Below are 19,680 nucleotides of genomic sequence, written 5' to 3' on the forward strand. Positions count from 1 at the left end.
TCTCTGGGAGCGTCTGGAAGCCGCTCTTAGGGGGGGCTATGTAATGAACTCTGTCTGTGTACCCTGTCTTGTACTCTTATTTTGAAGTCATGTCTGTGTCATCCATGTCTGTAGTTCTTTGTAGTTCTTTTGTTCATTGGTCGTGTGATGATTGTTCCCCAGGTGTGTCTTGTTTTCCCTGATTACTCTGTGTATTTAAGCCTAGTGTTTCCAGTGTCTGATGTCGATCGTTACTTGATGTTATGGTGTTTCATGTTCCGTGTTCTTGGTTCCTTGTGGGACTTCCTGATATGTTTTTGCTTGTTTGTTGCTATTTTAATAAAACCTCACTGCATTTGGATCCGCATCCTGTCTTACCTGGATTATAATCACAACAACTTCAATGTCAAATATGTAAATAAACTTAATAGAAAAGCATCAGAAGAGTCTTTCAAACTCCAAGCAGATATGAGACAGATAGGCTACTCACTACAGGGGGCTGCAAGAATAAAACAAAAATATTTATTTTTGATTATGCCCTCGATAATCATGATAATTAATGTTGATTAATAAACTACATTAAAATGCTTAATTGCATTTTTATAGGTAATTCATTTTATAGGCTAAAACGTTTGAATGGTTTTTGCTTGCTTACTAATTCAAGACATCACACTGACTTTCTGAGTGACATAGAAACAAAAGGTTTTTCAAACTTGGACTAAATTGTATAGAAATTGGCTACACTACACAATAAAACTCCCTTTATAATGGATGACGTGGGAATTACTTGGCCTGTCTGACCTTTGGATTATAATCAGTACAATCAATGTACAGTAGAGAACACGGCAAAATTGTATTGGGAGCAATTTAGGGGCGGTTTCCCGGACAGGGATTACACTAGTCCTAGACTAAAATAAATGTAAGAGCTGTACAAAAAATAAAAATGCATTGACATATCTTAAAATACATCAGTGCTCTTTGTTTTGCCTTAAAATGCACACAAGTAATGTTTTTAGTAAGGTATGTTTGTTTATTTTTTCCTAATTAGGCTTAATCCTGGTTTAAGAAAACCCCTGTCCGGGAAAACACCACTTAATGTTTGTCATTTAGGGGCGGTTTCCCGGACCAGGATTAGCTTAATCCAGGACTAGGCCTTAGTATAATTAGGAAATATAACTAGTTTTAACAAACATGCCTTACTAAAAACATTACCTGTGTGCATTTTGAGGTAAAACAAAGGGCACTGATGTATTTTAAGATCTGTCAGTGCAAGTTGTTTTCAGTTTAGAGAGCTCTTAAAAGTGTTTAAGTCTAGGACTAGTCTAATCCCTGTCCGGGAAACTGCCCCTTAGTGTTTTGCATTTGTAGCGAATTTATGTGGGAGGAGGGGAATAACGTTATTTGAAACACTATGAACCTCCGACCGAAACACTACGGGGATTCCCAAGGGAATCTTAGATTTTAGCTCAAAAGGGAATATTATGTATAATTAACTGTAATTAACTATACAAATTTATCAGGTTTTACCTGGCGTAGCAGAATTAATAATAACAATTAATTCATATGTTCGTCCACCGAAGACATATATCCATAATCGTATATTAACGTCTAAGAAATGTTAATTTCATGGCCTTTAAAATTAACCCTACTCACTGATATACAGTGCTACTCGCAGCTTGTAGCTGGATCAAAAGGCAGAAATAGTGACTTTAATTTCATGAGCATTGAACACAGAAACAATTCAATTGTGAAAATGCAAACCGGTTTATTAACTATAAAATGAAGTACACATAACGACTAACTAAACATACACACGTACAACAACATAAAACATAGATGAGAAAGAAAAGATTGAAAAAAACTAGAGAGAGTAAAAGATTGGCAATAGCACTATTGCTTAACATCTGCACAAACCATCGGATAATCTCAAAGGATCGCCTTAATTTTCATAAGGGTAAAGCTTGAACATCAGCGAGTAAAACGAGTTTATACTTGCGTTTGGCTCTTTGTGATGCGGTGCGAAGTTTCTTATGCTCGCGGTGCGAGCAAGGAGAGAGAGAGAAAATCCAGGTGTGTTCGTTTAAGATGGAAGTCCGTTAAGTTGTTTCGTAGGGCGGATTGGTCCGCGGGATTTTCCGAACTCTAGCGCAAAGCCAGGAAAGACTGTCCCCAAGAGTAGGACAGGGCTCAGAGAAAAGATGATGAATCCGAGGGACTCTGGGTGAGTCTCAGCGAGTTTCCAAACTGCGCTGGCGGGTTACCTGAGTAACCAGGCGACTGAGCGCTCATGAGTGAACTAAGCCACTTACTGAGATACTGAGCGATTGAGCGAACTGAGCGAATTGAGCAATTGAGCAATGATGGCTTGGGCGATAGGCCGTTTTGTCCTTTCACGCTCCCAGCCCATTTTAGGTGAATGACCAATGTGCGAAGTGTTTGATCGCGTGGGGAAACAAGCCTTTGTTCTTTCAGACATCACATTTGCGTAATTGCATAATGATAAAAGTTTGTTTCCATAACTCTTCAAATCGATATTAAATGACATTGATGCGGCTTATGGTAACATGATACATAGAAATGATTGGGAAATAAAGAGTAGATTAATTTGATACTAGACAAGACATGGGTTTAAGATCACGTTGAATAATAATTTCATACCTAAGATATGAATCATGCTACAGTGAACAAAATCTAACTAAAGTGTTAACACACAGTTACATCACACATACATGATCATGCAGTAAAGGGATATAACATATATATACATTTAAACAGCTCATTGTGATCTTTAAACGTGGTTTCATCAGAGACATATCGTCTGTGCCCCCTGCTGTGTCTCTGGCGATTGTCACTCTCAGGTTTCTCTGGTGGAATTCCTTTGAACCTCCTTTTACGACGGCATTTGTTTTAATTGTCGCCCACTTTACAGCCTTGATAGGTGATAGAGGAGACAGGGTTATCTAATTATCACAATTTTAGGGCTCTTGAAATCCAGATGCCCAATGGCCTCTATTAGACTCCGAGCCATTTGCTACACGTTCATATTCTTAACTTTGGACATAGATTTATTAATATATTATTAAAATGATAAGATCATTAATGCATTGTCGGTAAACCATGCTTTCAATGAAACTGGCTTTAAAAACAATAACTTGTTTTAGTCATTTGTGCATTGCATGTTGTTACCACTAATGAGCACAAGATGGCAGATGACTTCTTCGCCACTATCATTTTGAGTTGTATTTTAAAGAAAGATTTACAAAAAAATAGTATGCAATGGTTTTACTATAGCCAACTTATTAAATGAAGATCCAAAATCAGGAAGTCAAATGCAGTTTGAGATTTATTAAGAATAGTGTGTTATATAACAGGATATAGAAGAGGCAGATCATTATTTTCACACTCTATCACAGCAGGTGCACCTTTAAAGTTGGTTCGTAACCCGCCATTAAACCAAAAGAAGAAGATGAAGATTGTAACGTCAGCTGAGGTGGCTCATCGTAAGCATTAGGTAAGCGCTTGCTCACAAGCTTATTAATAATTATATTGCAGCGAATGCGTTACGACAGGCACTGTCATCCTGACACCACACTGTCGTTTTGTTTGAATAATTAATGATATAGTGATCCAAGCACTACGTCGAGTTTGCCGTAAGCTTACCTCATAGCCATCATAAGCCAGGTACGCTAACGTAACGTAACCACACGGAAGAGCCAAAAAGTACTATGGAGGAATACAAACACAAAAGAAGCAGCAGTAACAACAACAGAAAACAGTTTTGTTAGATAAATGGCCTTGGGCAAAAGTCTTTATAACTGCAATCACATAAGTTAGTGGAAACAGTGTCAGGCTTTCCCAGATCGAGACAATATAGTGAGGTAAAATTTTAGTGCTGTTTAAATGAATGCGTTGTGTTTGTTATTCATTTAAACATATGAACATAAAGTTATGACTAATGACAAACTGGCAAGAGAGTTAATAACACAGATCTGTCCAAATATGAGGGAAACTATATTTATATTACTTTGTAGGCCTACTGTGTAGCATTATTAGAGTAAGTTGGTCTATATAATTTCCTTGTTGATTTTACATTAATACTATGATTTTACATTTGAATAACCATTGTTTCAAAAATCATAAAAACAAATCTGATTCTAGTTATTACTAATACAAGCAACTTTTATGGTTCTCTATATGCTTGTCTTTCACAGATTATTCACCCAGTGTTTATTCACAAGATTGACCGAAGCTTATTTTGATGACCAAATTATGAACAATGACCCACCCTGAGGCTGTAAGAGTGTGCCTGATGAGAGAATGCATACTTGAAGCAGTTATAGGACTTAATATATTCAAGAAGACCAAGCGATCCTTATAGGACTTCATGCAAAGCAATTTACTCCAGACCGCACAACTGGACATACAGGTACTTTTTAAAAAGCTCATTATTCTTCTTAACTTAAACATGCATGCTTATTCTTTCTGCTATTGTCTGTTTTATTATTAGTAAACAGTTTTGTTTTAAATTGTTAAAACATCTTTATCCTTTTTCAGATTATATTTTTGTTAAAGATTTTTATTATCTACATGTCATGTCTGTGTTTATTTCAAGTGCAAACAGTAGAACTGTCACAAATGAATATATCTATGACTTTGCACTTAATTTATACATTTTTAAGCATTTAAGGTCAAAATCAGAGTGTAACTTTTACTTTTCATACTAAATGAAATATTCAGCCCCAAATAGCACTTGATTACAGAAGAGTTTTCACTTGTTAACCTGACCGATACAGCAACCATCACACCAAACATTCCAAAACCTGTTTCATTAGATAGAAACAATCAATGAATTTGGGCAACCAGTATCTGATTGAATACTATAGCTAAAAGTGTGTCACAGCTTTGTTCTGATCAGTTGTTTCTGTTTATGTGTTTTGTATGCTGTGTGTTTTGTCATTGGTTTGTTTTGACAGGTGGCCATGCACGTACCAGTCATTGTCTTAAGCCCAGGATACACTGCAAGATTTTTGCTCTCCTATAATATCATTACCTTATCACACTGTGCGACATGGATCATTTAAACTTGGGTACGACAAGCATGTAGACTGTATAATGATGACACCTATTGACTCATAGGTTGTGATGACTGTGACTCCAGTTAAGTGCAATGTCACCAGCATGTGCTAGTGTTAAACAAATACTGGTACGCTGGTCGACATAGGACCACCGAAGAGCCACGATCACAGAAATGACCACAAATGTTTCACGATGGTAATCTTTCGTTTGGGTCCGCCAAAAATCATGCAGTGTATCCCAGGCTATATTCTCCCCTCCGTCTAGTCATCATCTCATTAATTATGAGATGCGCTGTCAGTGCTTTTTCTTTCTGACTCTTCTCTGTTCTCTCCAGATTGTGCCCTGATGCCATCTGCCCCGTTCTCCCAGCCTCATCTTCCCTCTCTATGCCTAGCTTCACATCGGTTGGCTCTTCTTTGGCTCTCTTCATCCCGTCTGCCTGCCTCGCTGCTCTCCCTGATAACATTTCCTGACTGATGCCTTGCACTCTGACTCTTTCTGCAAGGTGCCATTCTCAGCAGTGACTCAATTTAGTGCCACCCTGCTGCTTGGTGAGTCTCTGCATTCTGGAATTGAGTGCTTTTTCTTTCTGACTCTTCTCTGTTCTCTCCAGATTGTGCCCTGATGCCATCTGCCCCGTTCTCCCAGCCTCATCTTCCCTCTCTATGCCTAGCTTCACATCGGTTGGCTCTTCTTTGGCTCTCTTCATCCCGTCTGCCTGCCTCGCTGCTCTCCCTGATAACATTTCCTGACTGATGCCTTGCACTCTGACTCTTTCTGCAAGGTGCCATTCTCAGCAGTGATTCAATTTAGTGCCACCCTGCTGCTTGGTGAGTCTCTGCATTCTGGAATTGAGACTTTCATTGCCCATTCAATAAACTGTTTTGTGCCTACAGTTGAGTCTGTGACTTTTTTTTGACCAAGTGATGTAAGTAAGGTCTCAACTTTATACCTTTTAATATTGATTTCTAGTTACACAGTTGTCTTTATGATGGGCCTTTTTTAGAGAGTCTGTATTTCTGTTTCCTATGTCAGTACTACCTATTACAATGTTTTTGGTTGAAAACAATTATATGCCTGTCATGATTTCGGTCTTATTGGCTGCTTTGTCTTTGTTTCACTATGTGTTGTGTTTTTGTTTTGACAGCTCCACACGTGCGCGTCCTCCACCTGGTGATCTCATTACCTCTGACTTCTCTCACCGGCGTCCCGCACCTGATTCTCATTATTGTCCAATCCGGTTTGATTTAAATTCCCCTCGTTTCCTTTTTTCTTTGCAAGGTCGTCTTTGTATGTTCGTGCCCGCTAGCGTTGCTAGTTCTTGTCTAGTCTGAGCTCTGAAAGTTTTCTGATTTTTATCTGTGCTTTCTGCTGCCTTTGCCCCTTAGATTCCCTGTCCCGTTTTCACTCTGTTGTGGATTATTATCAGTCTTCGTCCTCCATCCCAGCTGGTTGTCTCTTCCTCGCTGCTTTCAAGTTTAACCCGACTGGTGTGGCAACAGTCGTGTTTCTCCCTCTGCATCAGTGAAGCTCCGGACGCCGTCCAGTGGCTCGTGCTGACCGGGAGCGTGCGCTGTCCAGCACTTAGTCAGCTGAAGACTCCGTGAGCCATCTCTCTCTCTCTGTGCCCCACCAGGAAGCTCTCTCTGTGCCCCGTGAGGATTTCATCGTTTGTCTACGGAATTAGTGGATGTCCTACAGCCCTGCTGTGTTTCCCACTTAGAGTGTTTTTGCCATACATACACAGAGTGTTTTTGCCATAAATACATTGAGTGTTTTTGCCATACATATCTTACGTTTTTCATGAAGACATTGAGTGTTTGCCATACATATTTTTACATACATTACATGAAGACATAGAGTGTTCTGTCTCTTATACATACCCACTGATTGTTACCTTCATACCTGATTAAAACCCTCTGCACTGGGATTCCTGACTTGTGTGGTTCCTGACAGGACGAACTTGCCAGTATGGATCCCGCGGAGGTTGATGCTCTCCGGTCGGCGCTCGCCCAGCAGGGCTCATGGTTGGGACAACACTCGGCTCGCCTCACCACAACATCTCAAGAGGTTGAGGATTTATCTGCCCGTATGGCTGACCTTTCCTCTCGGCTTGACCAGGTCAGTCATGATGCCACCCAACCCAGTCAGCCGTCGCAGACAGAGCCTCATGTTACAGCCCCACCTCCATATGATGGTAATCCTGCCTCCTGTCGGGCTTTTCTGTCACAATGCTCTTTGGTTTTTGCCCTCCAGCCCGCCGCTATTCTTCAGAGCGCACCCGGGTTACGTATGTGATTACCCTTCTGGTTGGCAAGGCACGCGAGTGGGCTACGGCCGTGTGGGATGCCCGCGATACTTGCTGCCGGTCTTTTGATGAATTTCGTGAAGAAATGGAGAAGCTCTTCGACCGTTCGGTGCGCGGGGACCCCGCTGCAGCTCGACTGGCACATCTTATTCAGGGAAGACTCACAGTTACTGAGTATGCCATAGAGTTTAAGACCCTAGCGGCTGCCTGCCACTGGAATAAAGCGGCTCTCCAAGCCCAGTTTGTTGAGGGGTTGTCCGATGATCTCCAGGACCAGATTGCTGTTCATGATCTTCCTCCCTCGCTGGATGCTATTATTGATCTTGCTCTCCGGATCGAAGCCCGGAGATTGCTTCGCAATCAGCGACGCTCCATTCGTCAGCGAGTGTTTACAGATGAGACCACCACTTCCCCCTCTTCTTCACCTTTACCATCAGCTGAGCCAGAGCCCATGCAGCTGGGGCGCATGCGCCTGTCACAGAGAGAGAGAGAAAGGCGTTTACAGAAGGCTCTGTGCTTGTATTGCGGGAAACCCGGACATTTTGCTAAGGTCTGCCCGTTAAAAGCCGCTGCCCATCAGTGAATACGGGAGTCCTGGTGGGCGCCACTTCTTCAAAACTCTCCCCTGTTTCCAGTACCCAACTCCCCGTCATGTTGTCCTTCGCTGGGCGTGATTACCCGTCCACTGCCCTTCTCGACTCTGGTGCGGAGGGCAACTTCATTGATGAAGCTGTGGTTCGCGCCTGGAGTGTTCCGATTGTCCCTCTCCAATCCCCTTTGGATGTCTGGTCCCTTAAGGGGCAGCAGATGGCACGGATTACACATTGCACTTCTCCTGTGAGTCTCTCTGTGTCTGGTAATCATCGTGAAGAGATTGTGTTGCATATCCTTCATGCTTCTCTATCTCCTATTATTTTAGGGCATGGATGGTTAGCCCAACACAATCCTCACGTTGATTGGCAGCATAGTATTATTTTGTCTTGGTCCCAGTCTTGTCATGTGTCATCTCTAGGTTCTGCTGTTTCTGGTTCTGTTCTTTCTCTTCCTCAGGTTCCGGCGGTCGATTTGACCGGGGTCCCGGCGGAGTATGCGGATATCGCTCAGGTGTTTAGTAAAGCCCGGGCCACCTCCCTTCCTCCTCACCGGCCATATGATTGCGCTATTGATCTCCTCCCCGGCACTTCTCCGCCTAAAGGTAGACTTTATTCTTTATCGGGTCCTGAGAGAGAGGCTATGGACCAGTATATTAATGATGCCCTGCGTGCTGGTCTCATCCGTCCCTCCACCTCGCCCGCAGGGGCGGGGTTTTTCTTTGTTGAAAAGAAAGACGGCTCCCTGCGTCCTTGTATTGATTATAGGGGTTTGAATGACATTACTGTTAAGAATAGGTACCCCCTTCCTTTAATGTCTACTGCGTTTGAGCTCTTGCAGGGAGCGAAGGTCTTTACTAAGCTAGATTTACGCACTGCCTATCACCTTGTGCGTATAAGAGAGGGAGATGAGTGGAAGACAGCATTTAATACCCCTACTGGACACTTTAAGTACTGCGTTTTGCCGTTCGGGCTTTGTAACGCTCCCTCAGTCTTCCAAACTCTGGTCAATGATGTGTTGAGAGACATGATTAACAAATTTGTCTTTGTGTACATAGATGATATTCTCATCTTTTCTCCCTCTATGCAGGAACACACTCAGCATGTCCGCCAAATCTTACGCCGGTTGTTAGAGAATAAGTTGTATGTTAAGGCGGAGAAGTGCGAATTCCATCGTAAGTCAGTTTCATTCTTGGGTTTTGTTGTTGCCCCAGGTGAGATCCATCCCGACCCAGCCAAGATCAAAGCGGTTGCCGAATGGCCAGTCCCCGAGTCCCGTAAGGATTTATTAAGATTTCTGGGCTTCGCCAATTTTTACCGGCGATTTATCAGAAATTATGGTCAGGTTGCTCAACCTCTTACTGCTCTCACTTCTACTAAGGAGAGGTTTGTCTGGAATTCTAGTGCTCAGGAGGCCTTTGATAATTTAAAGTCCCGGTTTATCTCTCCTCCTGTTCTCTCTATTCCAGACCCGGCTGCTCAATTCATTGTGGAGGTGGATGCTTCGGATGTCGGGGTAGGCACCGTTTTGTCTCAGCGGTCTGCTAAGGATGGCAAGGTGCATCCTTGTGCCTTTTTCTCCCATCGGTTAAACCCAGCAGAACAAAATTATGACATAGGTAATCGGGAGCTGCTGGCCGTCAGACTGGCTTTGGGTGAGTGGCGTCACTGGTTGGAGGGGACCTCGGAGCCCTTCCTGGTCTGGACGGATCATAAAAATCTCGAATATATCCGTTCAGCCAGGAGGTTATCTTCTCGTCAGGCTCGTTGGGCACTCTTCTTTGACAGATTTAACTTCACTCTCTCGTACCGGCCAGGTTCAAAGAATACTGAGCCCGATGCTCTCTCTCGTGTGTTCGAAAGTCCCGGTTCTGCTGGGGACGAAACCATCCTCCCTGAGGAGCGGGTGGTGGGTGCCCTGCGCTGGGGAATAGAACAACGGGTGAGACGGGCCGGTCGGGAGGGGGAAGTGCCAGAGGGGTGCCCAGCGGGTCGATTGTGGGTTCTGAATGCGCTTCGCTCCGAGGTCATCCGGTGGGGTCACGAGTCCAAGTTTGTTTGCCATCCGGGGGTTCGGAGAACGTTGGCTACCATTCGTCAGCGTTTCTGGTGGCCCTCTATGGGTCCCGATGTCAGACAGTTTGTGTTAGCCTGTCAGGTTTGTACCCGTAATAAGGCCTCTCATCAAGCCCCTATTGGTCTGCTTAAACCGTTACCCATTCCCTCTCATCCTTGGTCACATATCGCTATCGATTTTGTAACCAATTTACCTAATTCTAAGGGAAACACTGTTGTTTTGCCCATTGTTGACCGCTTCTCCAAGGCGGCTCACTTTGTCCCTTTGCCCAAATTGCCCACTGCTAAGGAAACTGCCCAGGTTATGATCGAACACGTCTTTCGCTTACATGGTCTGCCTACAGACGTTGTTTCAGGTAGGGGTCCTCAGTTTATTTCTCGTTTCTGGCAGGAATTTTGTAGACAAATAGGCTCCACAGCTAGCTTGTCTTTGGGGTATCATCCTCAGACCAACGGGCAATGTGAACGGGCTAACCAAGATTTAGGTAGAGCTCTCCGCTGTCTGACATCGCAATATCCGAGTTCCTGGTGCCAACAGTTACCCTGGGTCGAATACGCCCATAATTCTCTCCCTGTTTCTTCTCTTAACATGTCCCCTTTTGAGGCGTCCATGAGGTTTCAACCTCCTTTATTCCCGTCACAAGAACCTGATGCGGTGGTTCCGTCTGCGCTAGCTTTCGTCCGTCGTTGCAAACGCACCTGGAGAAAGGCTAGATTTACATTACGCCAGGTTTCCAGACGAACCAAAGCCGCGGCCGATCGTCACCGTAGAACCGCGCCCCGTTTTATCTGTGGGCAGAAAGTATGGCTTTCGTCCAAGGATTTACCTCTCCGTGAGCCTTCTCGCAAGCTGGCTCCACGATTCCTTGGGCCATACAGCATAGTTAAGGTTATTAATCCTGTAACGGTCCAGCTCAGATTGCCCCCAGCACTCGGTCGGGTTCATCCAGTTTTTCATGTGTCTAAACTGAAACCTGTGTATTTTTCCCACCTTAATCCTGTTCCCTCTGCCCCCACCCCTCCCACTCCTCAGCTTGTAGATGGTGCCCCCGTGTATTCAGTTAAGTCTTTACTGGATGTGCGTCGCCGGGGTAGGGGATTTCAATATCTCGTAGACTGGGAAGGATATGGTCCGGAGGAGAGGTGTTGGGTACCGGCCCGGGACATTCTGGACCCTGGGTTGATAGAGGATCTCCGCCGGCGATGGGGTGAGCCTCCTCATGGACCGCCCGGTGGCGGTCGTGGGGGGGGAGTCCTGTCATGATTTCGGTCTTATTGGCTGCTCTGTCTTTGTTTTACTATGTGTTGTGTTTTTGTTTTCAATAAATACAAAAATGCAGTCTGCACACTGAAAAATAGTGCTCCATACAAAAGTTTATTTAATTAATTAAAAGGCAACGTTTCGACCCTCAGGTCTTCATCAGGCAACAAATTTGGGTTCATGTGATGTGCACACCACTTCTGTGTGTTTTTGTTTTGACAGCTCCACACGTGCGCGTCTTCCACCTGGTGATCTCATTACCTCTGACTTCTCTCACCGGCGTCCCGCACCTGATTCTTATTATTGTCCAATCCGGTTTGATTTAAATTCCCCTCGTTTCCTTTGTTCTTTGCAAGTTCGTCTTTGTATGTTCGTGCCCGCTAGCGTTGCTAGTTCTTGTCTAGTCTGAGCTCTGAAAGTTTTCTGATTTTATCTGTGCTTTCTGCTGCCTTTGCCCCTTAGATTCCCTGTCCCGTTTTCACTCAGTTGTGGATTATTATCAGTCTTTGTCCTCCATCCCAGCTGGTTGTCTCTTCTTCGCTGCTTTCAAGTTTAACCCGACTGGTGTGGCAACAGTCGTGTTTCTCCCTCTGCATCAGTGAAGCTCCGGACGCCGTCCAGTGGCTCGTGCTGACCGGGAGCGTGCGCCGTCCAGCACTTAGTCAGCTGAAGACTCCGTGAGCCATCTCTCTCTCTCTGTGCCCCACCAGGAAGCTCTCTCTGTGCCCCGTGAGGATTTCATCGTTTGTCTACGGAATTAGTGGATGTCCTACAGCCCTGCTGTGTTTCCCACTTAGAGTGTTTTTGCCATACATACACAGAGTGTTTTTGCCATACATACATTGAGTGTTTTTGCCATACATATCTTACGTTTTTCATGAAGACATTGAGTGTTTGCCATACATATTTTTACATACATTACATGAAGACATAGAGTGTTTTGTCTCTTATACATACCCACTGATTGTTACCTTCATACCTGATTAAAACCCTCTGCACTGGGATTCCTGACTTGTGTGGTTCCTGACAATGCCTTTGTTGCCAATGTTTGTTGTTTATGGGTTTTATTAATAATCAAATATTAAATAAGATTAATTTATAACTGAGCAAAAAAAAAAATCCTTTTGGAGTTTATATTCCATTATAATTTGCCTAATTCTTACTAGAGTAATAAAGTTCAGTTTTCTTTGTCATTTATGTTTTTACTACAGTACATTCTGATTGTATGAAGTTATAAGACTTAACAGTTTACAGGCTGTGATGTGCATTAGGCCTACATATACTAACATTCCTAGGTAACCCATTTCCCAGGGCAGCACAATAAACTTTACCATTTATGTGTTGCAGGCATTGCACTTCTGAGGTCATCACCATCTTTCTTCAGCCAACCAAAACAATTCTCACCAACCACCCCGGCTCTGCTAAGCTTGATGTTGGAGGTCTGCTGTTTTTGAAGCAGGGGACCACTGTCCATTAAAGGCTTTCTAAACCATTTAACAAAATCACAAAAGATAGGGTAGTTCATACTCCATGTGATGTGCCATACAATGGAAGGGCCATCACATCTGGATACTGCAAAGAACAATTTACTAACTTGTCAATTATTAAATGAAGAAATGCAATGGAAAAGCAAAGATATTTCTTTCCCTGGGGATTTTGAGTCTTAAATTTAGTAATTACTGTTTTATGGCATAAATAAAAGTTAAATATTATGTTATTTTAAAAGCATCATGTATCTTTTTTCATTCCTTATGTATTCTACTAGTAGTGTGTCAGGCACTTTAACCCTTATGAAAAAAGCCAATGAAAATAGAGAGCATAATATCAAAACAACTGTTTATTTGCACATGCAACATTAAACTATGGTATACATCTCTGTTTCATTACAATATTGAAAAGGATGAGTATTTGGAGTCTACAGTAGGCTACTGCTTGCTCCATCTCCAGCAAAGATAAAAACATCCCAAGAAAAAGGACTCATTCACATAGTATTTCTCCTTTTACAACCGCGACACATTTTACACAGACAACACAGCATCTGGAGGACGTATATGATCCTCACCAGTGTTATTTATTGTTTTTTTCCTGTGTGTGTCTAATGATAATAAAAAATTATAATTGATCAATTATACTTTGAAGGATAAAGCAAAGCTACTAAATTTACTATAAAGCTATCTAAACCAATAGCAGCTTCATAAGACTTAAGGTGGTTATCAAAGGGACTAACAAACAAATATAATGCATATGGGTTGACCTATATGACATAATGCCCTGTTTTCATTTGTCAGTTACCAGTTAGGCTTTAGAAACATGATAAAGTTAAAGTGTATTTAAAAATATAGTTTGGAGAAATGTGTGAAAGTGGTCATGGATTTCAAGGGTTGAACGGTGTAATGGTTTTGTTCTGTGTTCTGTGTATTTTTGTATTTTGGACTTTTATTTTGATACCCTGCTCTGTTCTGGCTTTTGTTTTGGTATACGTCCTGCCATGTTTCACTTCACACTTCCTGTCTGTTTTGTATATAAGTCACTTCCTGTTCACCTGTTAGCTGCTGAATATTATACATAGTAAGCCTGTCTGTTACCTGTCTGATACCTGTTACCTGAATTCTGTTTTGTTATCTGTTTATCTGTTTTACCTGTTACCTGGATCTGCCTGTTTTTTGACCTGTGCCTGTTGTTTTGGATTTTGCCTGTACTGCCGCCTGCCCTGACACATTGCCTGTATTTTGGATTACGTTTGTTGGATTAACCCTGTTTGGATTTGGTTGCTGGCCCTTTATGGGATTTTACTAATAAACACCTTTTGCATATGGATTCCCCTTCTCTTTGCTTTCATTAAAGCATCCGTTACAGAATATTCAGCCTAAACCGGAATCCAGCGAAGGATTGAAATTTCCCACCAGCACCATGACTCCAGCAGATCAACTTGTTTGTCTCCGCCAGAACCACCGCCCTATTGAGGAGTTTGTAGAAGAGTTTTGTGAACTACAACATCAGGTAGATTTCAAAGACTCTTTCCTGAAAGATATTTTTTATTGTGGGTTAGATCGAGACATTTCCCGTGCTATGCCACTCCATACACCACACTGGACTTTAGAACATTATATTGATTATGCTCTGTGTTTGTGTGGCTCTCCCTTCACTGTCGGTGTTGTGAATAGCAAACCAGAGGCTATTCACAACACGCCAAGCCCTGCTATGCCTGTTTTGTCTATGCCTGTTCCTAAAATGGCCGCCACCATGCCTGTTCCTAAAATGGCTGCCACCATGCCTGTTCGTAAAATGGCTGCCACCATGCCGGTTCCTAAAATGGCCGCCATCCTGCCTGTCTCTGCACTTGCACCTGTTTGTGAGAGAGCTACCGTCATCCCAGCACCTGTAATTCAGAGGGCCATCGTCACCACACCTGCACTGATGAGGGCTATTGATCACCCTGCACCTGCCGTGAAGATGGCCGCCATGCCTAAATCTTCCCCTGAAGTATGTCTCTTGGATTTTAGACTCTCAGAATTTGCCATAGCCCTGTGGTGCGTTTTGTCTGCCGTTTGTTCTGCTGTTCCCCATGTTTCTCAAGGCCCTGAACCCGAACCCCTGGACTCATCTGATCTGCCCGTCTCATCTGATCTGCCCGTCTCATCTGATCTGCCCGTCTCATCTGATCTGCCCGTCTCATCTGATCTGCCCGTCTCATCTGATCTGCCCGTCTCATCTGATCTGCCCGACTCATCTGATCTGCCCGACTCATCTGATCTGCCCGACTCATCTGATCTGCCCGACTCATCTGATTCGTCTGTCCTGCCCGACTCATCTGATTCGTCTGTCCTGCCCGACTCATCTGATTCGTCTGTCCTGCCCGACTCATCTGATTCGTCTGTCCTGCCCGACTCATCTGATTCGTCTGTCCTGCCCGACTCATCTTGCTTACCTGGCTCACCTGTCCCGTCTGATTCACCTGGCTCAACTGACTCATCTGATTCGTCTGGTCCACCATCTGGAATATCATCACCCTGGTCCACGGAAGCTTTCCCAAGTTTTTTTTTGGGGGGGGGGGGTAGTACCCGGACACAGGAAGGAGGCAGAGGACACCAAGGCGGAGGCCGAAGTGTGCTCGGACCCTTCCTTTCCTTGTGTTCCAGGTCTATTCCTGCCTCATGATCTAGCTCCATGTCTGCCCCATGACCCAGGTCCATGCCTGCCCCATGACCCAGGTCCAAGCCTGCCCCATGACCCAGGTCCAAGCCTGCCCCATGACCCAGGTCCAAGCCTGCCCCATGACCCAGGCCCGCATCTGCCCCATGACCCAGGCCCGCATCCGCCCCATGACCCAGGCCCGCATCTGCCCCATGACCCAGGCCTGCATCTGCCCCATGACCCAGGCCCACATCTGCCCCATGATCCAGGACCATGCTGGCCCCACAACCCTGGACCATCCTGGCCATATGACCCAGGACCTCTCCTGAACTGCCCTGCCTTCGCCAAGAGGTCCTGGCCCGCCCGCCCACCCTCTATTGGACTGTATGTTTTGTTTGTTGGGCTCCGGGAGTCGCCCTTTAGAGGGGGGGGGTTCTGTAATGGTTTTGTTCTGTGTTCTGTGTATTTTTGTATTTTGGACTTTTATTTTGATACCCTGCTCTGTTCTGACTTTTATTTTGATATTCATCATGCCATGTTTCAGTTCACACTTCCTGTCTGTTTTGTGTATATAAGTCACTTCCTGTTCACCTGTTCCCTGCTGAATATCATACATAGTAAGCCTGTCTGTTACCTGTCTGATACCTGTTACCTGAATTCTGTTTTGTTATCTGTTTATCTGTTTTACCTGTTACCTGGATCTGCCTGTTTTTTGACCTGTGCCTGTTATTTTGGATTTTGCCTGTACTGCCGCCTGCCCTGACACATTGCCTGTATTTTGGATTACGTTTGTTGGATTAACCCTGTTTGGATTTGGTTGCTGGCCCTTTATGGGATTTTACTAATAAACACCTTTTGCACATGGATTCACCTTCTCATCGCTTTCTTTAAAGCATCCGTTACAAACGGTTATAGTTAACTGTTTAAAAATATGTAGTTGTAGCCTACTAATGCTTTTATAAAATGCTCAAAATATATTTTAGATTACATCCTGTGATATCCAAGCCTTGTTTGTTTCTGTGTTTTCAAAGCTCCACACCAGTAGGTGGTGGTAAAGAAAACAGTGTAGGTACGTGTTAACGCGTAAATCACGTGTTAACACGCATTTACGCGTTAACGCGTAGTGCGTGTTAACACGTATTTTTAAGATGTTTTTGCCCTGTTGGCCTTCCATACGATCGCCCCCCAGTGACTGGTCCCAGCATAGATATCACATAGAAGCTGTGTCCCAATTCAAGGGCTGCGACCTTCTAAGGACGTATTTTAAGACCGATTGCGTCACAGCAGCGCGACTTGAGGCGGCTAAGGAGGTCCCAATTCAAAGGATGCTTAGAATGAAGCCTCAAAATGCTTCCTCATTTCCCCGCGATGAAGGATAGAACGAATGGATCCTTAACAGCCGAGGATATCCCAAGATTCATTGCGCGCCTGAAACAGCTGCATATAACGGCTGGATATTCTAAAATAAACAATTAAAACGTTCATTAAATAAAAGTGTGTATTTATAAAAAAAAAGTTTGTCACTGTTTTAGTATTATAAGTTATGTTTTGTGTTAATATTATTATTTTTATGATGCATATATTTCTAAGGTTGATTAATTTAATATACTGTTGAATAGTTTAATCTACATCAGCATGTCATATTTCTTAAACTAAATTAATATTTTTCTGATTTCATATTTATTTTAATAAGTCAGAAACGTTTCCGCTATGTCCTGCTGACAGGCGCGTGCAGCAGGTGACGCCAATTATGGGTCGTCCGAAGGTTAGACCGTCTCATTTCAGTTCTCTTCGTGAACTTCTGAGGCTGCCACCTTGAAAGACCGAGTGCTCATCTTTAAGGTCCCATGCTTATAAGGTCGCAGCCCTTGAATTGGGACAGAGCTAGAGACAGAGTGCAGCGCGTCATAACCTGAAAACCACACCTACCGGGGGGGAAACAATCCAACCTTCTCCATTAGGTGTGTTCGAGATCATCAGGTGTTGTGTCGAACTCAGTTCCCCCTATGTTTCCCTTTAGTGTAGTGCTTTTATGGCGTTTTCATCACGTTACATTTAGAAAGATTAAAGATTTGAATTGGTTATACTAAAAAGGCATAATATCATGTATTTTATAATACAATTGATTAAATATTTCATACATTTGACAGTTTTCTATTAGGGTATTTCTTTTAAAATATAGCCTGTCTTTTTCTTTTTTTCCTTTACTGGTTGTTTTAAAAATGTAATGTTTGCATACATAATTAAATAAAAATTATACATATAATATGATTCATACTGTAAAAATAATTGACTTACCATTAAGAACAATACAGATACATTACAGAAATGCACACATATACATCTCAGTAGCCATTAAAACTTTAAATATATAAGTAAAAAAACCTATAACGTGATAAAAACGCCATAAAAACACTACACTGAAGGGAAAAATAGGGGGAACATAGGGGGAACAGACTTCGACACAACACCGTCAAGCCGGACACCTGCTGCTTGCCGTAGTGACGTGTGCGCCGTGTTTCCTGGTTTTTAATCGCGAATGAAGTGAATTAGATGCTGAATTTGATACAAACAAATCTTTTAATAAAAAGTTGCAACCAAAAACATTTAATATTGAATATGTTGCTTGCTGCTTATACTGTATACCCGAAAATAACGGGAAACAAGCCTATATTATTAAAATACCAATAGAGTTTGTTATTTTCATTTTTATTTTATTACACGACACAATATAACATATTTGTCATGAATCTGGTATTCTCTGTCTGCCTTTTTGTCACATACTCATATACACACACATACACATGCTTATTCACACATACACACATCCTATCACTCACACACCCCCCTTCATTTTCAGTTGGTTATCATTCTCTCTCTCCCTCTCTCTCCCCTCTCACCTGTGTGTCATTGCAATCTGCGCTCGCGCTGTGTGAAATCTCCAGACTGCCTTTGTTACCTTTTATTAAAGACTCTAATTCCCTGTGATATCTGCCTCGGAATTTTCTTCATTATAACAGAATAATCCGACCACGAATATGGATTCTGCAGAGGAGAAATCTGTGTTTTCAGCAGTCGAGGTACAAGGGGCCATGCTTGGCAGGCATGAGGAACAACTGGCCGCCGCACATCAGGCTGTGGGGAGTCTTTCCGCTCAGGTGGCCGATTTGTCTGCTCGTTTACTCCATCTTCATCAGGAGGCGGCCGTGCCATCTAATCGACACCAGTCCACGGAACCTAGGGTTAACAACCCATCCAGTTATGCCGATGAGCCCACTGAATGCAGAGCTTTTCTCATCCAATGTGAGGTTGTCTTTTCTCTTCAGCCTCAGACATATGCGGAGGATCGAGCTCGCATTGCCTTTGTTCTCTCCCTCTTGACGGGTCGAGCACGCAAGTGGGGAACATCTGTGTGGGAGGCGAACCCCACATGCTGCCGCAAGTACAGTCTTTTCAAGGAGGAGATGACTAAGGTTTTCGATCGGTCCGTATTTGGCAGTGAAGCTTCTCGTCTCCTCGCCACTCTTCGTCAGGGAAGGAGATCTGTGGCCGACTTTGCTATAGAGTTTCATACTCTTGCCTCTACCAGTGGGTGGAACGACCCTGCCCTGGTCACTCGTTTCCTGGAGGGTCTGAGTTTGGAGCTCAGGGAGGAGATTTATGCTCGAGGCGCTCCTGCTGAGCTCGACCCGTTGATTGACCTGGCTATCCATCTGGACCGGTGTTTCGAGCAGAGAAGACGAGCTCGCACTCCCAGCTCTGTCGTTGACACTTTTTCTTCGGCTGCCCCTTCCCGTCACTCGGCTGACACCGAGCCCATGCAGTTGGGCAGTGTGCGCATCTCTTCGGAGGAGCGTCAGCGCCGTATCATCAACCGCCTCTGTCTCTACTGTGGCACTGCTGGGCATTTCCCCTCCAACTGTCCTTTAAAAGTCAGGGCTCGCCAGTAGACGGAGGAGTACTGGTGAGCGCGTCTGTCATCTCCTCTTCCCCCCGGTCCCGGACTATGATCCCTGCAACTCTCCGCTGGTTTGGGCACTCCGCCGCTGGACTTGCTCTCATTGAAGATGCCATTGGTCGATTTGCCTCAAGCCACCTCAGTCTTCGCTCTGGATGGCAGAAAACTCACCACTGTTCGCCGTACTACCTGTCCGGTTAGTCTTATTGTTTCCGGTAATCATCAAGAGACTATTTCTTTTTTTATTTTTCAATCTCCCTTTACCCCCATTGTGTTAGGGCATCCTTGGCTTGTTCTT

The 19,680-nt window shown here is 43.8% G+C and overlaps 1 long non-coding RNA gene across 1 annotated transcript; it reads left to right on the plus strand.

The window, feature by feature from the left end:
* The first annotated feature begins 3,440 nt into the window (after nucleotides 1–3,440).
* On the plus strand, nucleotides 3,441–13,007 carry LOC141365289 (uncharacterized). Its single transcript, XR_012370527.1, has 4 exons — nucleotides 3,441–3,490; nucleotides 4,191–4,405; nucleotides 5,390–5,885; nucleotides 12,638–13,007. It is a non-coding gene; the product is annotated as an uncharacterized lncRNA (long non-coding RNA).
* The last annotated feature ends 6,673 nt before the right edge of the window (nucleotides 13,008–19,680 follow it).

The sequence above is a fragment of the Misgurnus anguillicaudatus genome, chromosome 7 (assembly GCF_027580225.2).
Source record: "Misgurnus anguillicaudatus chromosome 7, ASM2758022v2, whole genome shotgun sequence".
NCBI lineage: Eukaryota > Metazoa > Chordata > Actinopteri > Cypriniformes > Cobitidae > Misgurnus > Misgurnus anguillicaudatus.